At 53.7% G+C, this 5,466-nt stretch overlaps 1 long non-coding RNA gene across 1 annotated transcript; it reads right to left on the bottom strand.

The window, feature by feature from the left end:
- LOC114102961 (uncharacterized) lies at positions 1-5,338 on the bottom strand. The gene is made up of 3 exons (XR_003584585.3): positions 5,146-5,338; positions 4,153-4,469; positions 1-116 (listed from the first exon to the last, which is right to left on the bottom strand). It is a non-coding gene; the product is annotated as an uncharacterized lncRNA (long non-coding RNA).
- Between the last annotated feature and the right edge of the window lie 128 nt (positions 5,339-5,466).

Raw genomic sequence — 5,466 nt, 5'->3', positions numbered from 1 at the left:
AGACCCACATGTAGATTTATTTTAGGGTTGTACACAGGGTGTTCAGGCAGGCAGAAATGGAGTGGGACAGTCTTCCTAGACATAGAGTAACAAAGGTGTTTATCAGGAGACAGGACCTGAAGGAGGAAAAAGAAGCCAGTTATATGAAGAGCCAAGGGAAGAGTGTTCTAAGCAGTGGTAACAGCGGTGGAAAGGCCCTGTGGTAGGAGTGTGCCTTGTGTGTGTGCAGGTAGCCAGGAGCCAGAGAGGGAGAATAGAGGGAAGAAAAGCAAGGGGCAGGACCAAGAGGGTTCCATGGGGAAGTTGATGATAAGCCTGCAGGTGGGTCTGCTGAAGGGTAATTGGGGGCTCCTGAGTATAGGGGACAGCCTTGCCTATCTGGCCCAGGAGCTGAGTGCCACACAGCGGGCCTCCTATCTGAGGCTTCCTCACCCCAGCCCGGGACCTGGCTGGCTGGATCCCCGAGATATCCGCTTCCAGCCTGATCTCTACTCTGACTTACATCTTGGGGTCACCAGCCCCCTTCTGCCTGTGGCTCCTCCTCCCTGGCCTGCACCCCCTCCTTACCCCGGTTTCCCCTTCCTAAACTCTCCCTGTAGCCTCTTCTCTCTTGACCTCCTTCCCCCAGCTCCCCTTCAGATGCATTATGACAACTAGCATTTCCTGTGGGTCAGAGCTTGTACTACTAATAATAGCCGAAACCCAGCATCTTCCCGCAAGCCAGGCCCTGTTCTGAGGGCTCCACACACAACAGCTCAGTGAGCCCCCGACAGTTATGAGTTTGTATTCTTTTTCTCACAGAGGAGGAAACTACAGCTGCCTAAGATCACACAGCTTTCAGTGACAGTGCCGTTTTATGTGCATGATTGTCACAAGAGTCTATCTCACTGGAACGAGGGACCTCGTCACCTGGTAGATGAGCCCAGCACAGGGAGTGCCATGCTGTGACCAGAGTCCCCCTGGACCTCTGAGAGTCGGAATGTAAATCTGTTTGACTCCCCAGCCAGGGCCCTGACCCTTCCCAAGTTCATCTCCATGCTCAGACCGAGAGGTGCCAGGGAGGGGAGAGTGGGCCTCGTTCTACGGTGGGGAAACTGAAGGGCAGTGTTGCATCAGCCTTGCCCAGGAGGGCGACCCAGGAAAGGGCAGAGCGTAGCTGGGACTTGAACTGGGACTTTTCATTCCAAGGCTGGTGTTTCTCTTGAGCAGCCGCAGCCTCCTGGGCGTCCTTCCCCACCCTCGGCCAACCTGGCCTCCCACCCTCTTCTCCTGATTCTGGTAGCTCAGTCCCTCCAGCCCTACCTTCAAGTCAGTGCCATAGAACACCTGGTGATGGACATCTGGTTCATGGGAAGAGCACCTCCCCTCCGCCTTCCTCCAGCCCTCCCCGGGTGCCCACCGTCGCTGGGAGAATAGCAGGTACAAGTACCCCTTGCAGGGAAAAAAGTAAGCCCTGTCCCCTCGCCCTCCAGGGTCACAAGTCCCACAACAGCAGCTGAATTTAGAGCTGCCCTCCAGGTGGACAGGACGGGGCTGAGGTGACACTGTGAGGATAACTGCAGTAGGCATCCTGGTGGGGCTGGGGTGGGGCTCAGTGGTGGAGCCCTTGCCTAGCCGCAGGAGGCCCTGGGTTCCATCCCAGCAACGTCAACAACAAAAAAGAGAGACTCAACCGGATGGGCAGCAGGACTCGCATGGGATGAAGGTGGAGGGGACTGCCTACCCAGGGAGGGGCTTTGGGCTTTATCTACTACTCCTCTTCTGGGGGGAGGGAGCTGTCCTAGCCCCAGGGTCTCTCCACCTGGGCTTGGGAGCCTGCATGTGAGGCCCAGCTCCAGCCAGCCTATCTGCCTCCACCCCAGGCCATCTCGGTTTTGCTGAGGGCCAGTTCAAGCCTTGGAGCTGACATCAGAGAGTGTAGGGATTCCCCTCCCTCACCCAAACCAGGAGTTCCAGTCTCCATTCTGTCCTGGATCTGCTGTGGGTCTTGAGCAAAGCCTCCCCATCCCCCCAGGCTATCTTGCAATCAGCTCTGAAGCATCTCTGCTGCCCCTGAGCTTGGATTTCTACCAACCCCCTGGAGTGCCCCAACAGAAACTCTTATGGATGATCTTTTGCTGTTGTTTTGTTTTTAACCCAGGGGTGCTTTTACCACTGAGCTCCATCTCCAACTCTTTTTATTTTTTTGAGACAAGGTCTCACTAAGTTGCTGAGGCTAGCCTTGAACTTGAGATCCTCCTGCCTCAGCCTCCCAGGTCACTGGAATTATACGCCTACGCCGCCTCGCCTGTACACCCTGTACAACCCTAAAATAAATCTAGATGGTTGTTTTCTGTTTTCAACATCCAGGCTTTAGTTTCTCTGTGTAGTCATAGTAGCAGCCCTTGAAGATCGCTGTCACGTTTTCACGAGGACACTGAGGTCCAGGGCAGGCCAGTGACTCACCTGAGGTTATCAGCAGGGCCAGCTCCACACCAGAGTCCACACCCCAGCCTTCAGTTTCCTTCCTACCAGTTCTCACCCCTCACCACATCCCCTTCTTTGCCCGCTGGCTCTGGCCCAAGTCACAGTCCATCAACCGAGAACAACTTGTGAAACGAGGCCCAGGTAGCCGGAGACTAGTCTGGAACCATCCTCCAAGAATCTGAACAGAGGCTGGCCCTGTTTTCAGTGACCCTCTGAGTTCTTGCCAAGAGTCTGCTCCATCCTAGGGCCATGTCAAGCAGCCCAGTTGCCCCTTCCCATCCCTGTCGCAGTGGGGTCCAAGCCTAGGCTGGAGCAGAAGTTGAATATGACCTCATATCTCAGGCTAGTTGTCTTGCTGCTCCTTCTAGGTGACTTACATGTGGCCAGCCACCAGCAGAACCTGGATCGGGCATTTGTGGCAGAAACACATTTGTTCAAAAATGATTAATTAAGAGCCTCCTCTTATTGGCTTCTGGGGACACATCACTGCACTGAACAGGCACAAATTCCCACATTCCTGGAACCCGGAGTCTAAGGCATGCCACAAAATAAAAGGATGAATGTTAGATATCAAAAATATAAATATAATTATAATTTTTATATAATTATATTTTATATAATTCCACCACTTGGGAAGGTGATATTGGAGCAGGGAGGGAAGACAGTGAACTCTACGGATGTCCAGAAGAATGTTCCAGACAGAAGGAACAGCAAGTATAAAGAAAGGCCTGAGGCAGGAGCAGGCTTGATGTTCTATGAGGCACGAGGAGGGTAAAGGGGACAAGACACAGAGCATGTGAAATGTCCACTTGAGACAAGATTTGTGGTAAGAAGCATGAGCCATTTATCAGTGAAGCCAAGTGACCAGGGTATGTGTGCAGGGAAGACTGAGGAGAGGGACACCAAGAAGGCAGTGGGAGCCGGGCACAGTGGCACACTCCTGGAATCCCAGTGACTCAGGAGGCTGAGGCAGGAGAATCCTGAGTTCAAAAGCCAGCCTCTGCAAAAGCAAGGCACTAAGCAACTCAGTGAGACCCTGTTTATAAATAAAATACAAAATAGGGCTGGGGATGTGGTTCAGAGGTCGAGCATCCCTGAGTTCAACCCCTAGTACCTACCCCCCCCCCCGCCCGAAAAAAAGAAGGCAGTGCAGACATTCTAGCAGAGAGAGCAGCTTTAACAAAGAGAAAGCTGAGTGTTCAAACTTGACCACAAAGTCACCAGAGCTAGAATAGGGTGAGGCCGGAGGAATTAGCTACAGCCAAGAGAAAGGCAGAAGAAGCAATGAGGGTCAGGGGCCCAGGAGATTGTAATCAGAGATGGGGAGAGGGGGTTCAAGATTTAAGAAGTGGTTCTCACATATAATCCCAGCAACTTGGAAGGCTGAAGTCAGAGGAGCATAAGTTCAAAGCCAGCCTCAGCAGTTTATCGAGGCCCTGAGCCACTTAGTGAGACCCTGTCTCAAAATAAAATATTAAAAGGGCTGGGGATGTGGCATCCCTAGGTTCAATCCCCAGGAAAGAAAGAAAGAGAGAGAGAGAAAAAAAAAGATTTGAGAAGTGCAGCAGTTTCAGATGGAGGGAAGACCACATGCTCAAGGGGGTGCGAGGGGTGGCCATGGCTCCAGGGTGACAGAAAGGACTTGGGAATGCATGGATGACCAGCCAGTGCTCTATCTGTCCTCACCATCCTTGAGATTTACGTCCCCAGTCCTGCACCACGGAGCCCCAGCTGCTTGGGAAATGGAGGAAGGAGCTTCTACCGCTAGGGGGCGCTGCAAGGAAACCCGTCTGACCAGGATGCTCCAGGCTGGTTTCCTTCTTCTCCCCCAGCGAACCTCTGATCAGCTCCCAGAGCAGCCGCTCCTTGTTCCTGGCACTCGGTCCTTCAGGCAGCCCTGATGGGCAGTGCCCAGGCAGAGCTTAGGAGGTGCGATGTGGGAAGGGGAAGCCCCCTTGGTTTCTGTCTCATAGCAGGGACCCAGCAGGGAAACCCCACAAGTCCTAAAAGGAAAGCGGCAGCGGTGGGTCTTGGGGAAGACCAAGAAACCCCATCCCCTCCCTGAAGATGGGAAATCCAGGGTGGGGCTGAGGGCGGGGCTGTGCTGGAAGGGAGACCGCTGGTTGATGTAGCCCAGCTCAGAAGCACGGGGATTCTTGTGGGTTCTGGCCGAACCCTGATCCTGACCTCACACAACCCCACCCTGGCCACGAGCTGAACCCTGGTCCTAGCCTTCAACAAGCCTATCCCTGACCAGAGCAGAGCCCCAGGACATGGGTAGCTCTGACCCCAAACAGACAGACTCAGGATGTGGGTCCCAGACTAGATTCGGAAACCAGCCCTAGACCAAATCCTGACCCTGGATATGATGGAGCTTTAATCCTATATCTGATTCTGGCCAAAGACTGAGCCCTTGACCTTGGATGGAGCCAATCCTAGTCCCAGACATGTTCTTGGGCCTGGGTCTCATCCCCTCTGACCCCAGTTTATAGACAGCTCTGATGCCATCCCTGATATCATCAGACCCAGCCCCCACCCACCTTGCACCAATACTCATTCCAGCCACCATTGAAATCTGACATCCCTCTCATGCACACACCCCCCTCAGCCATCTGGTAAAACAGAGAGGATGAGGATGACTCAGAACCCCTAGTCCCCTTTGGTGGGCAATCCCCTTACCTGGCCATCCATCTTTTGAAGGACAGTGGACTGGTGATGGCTCCCGGGTGATGGTGACAGAGCAGACAAGCAGGAGGGGGTTTGAGTCCCTGGGACCCACGCACAAATAGAGCTGGACAGCATGCCCCAGAAGGGGGCACTGAGGAAAATCCTAGACCTGAAAGCCAGGAGCTCAGATTCACTGAAACCCTAGCTTCCCGCCATCCCCCGTGCCTCCCACCCCCTCTGGGAAGGGAAATTACATTTCCCTATTTTAGCACAAGGGGTGGCGAAAAGCGAATACAAAGTTGAAAGTACAAGTAGGACGGAAAGTGAAACCGG

This window comes from Marmota flaviventris, chromosome 19 (assembly GCF_047511675.1).
Source record: "Marmota flaviventris isolate mMarFla1 chromosome 19, mMarFla1.hap1, whole genome shotgun sequence".
NCBI classification, from domain to species: Eukaryota; Metazoa; Chordata; class Mammalia; order Rodentia; family Sciuridae; genus Marmota; species Marmota flaviventris.
The sequence above is the reverse complement of the archived record's forward strand: the minus strand, read 5'-3'. Positions and strand labels throughout refer to the sequence as shown.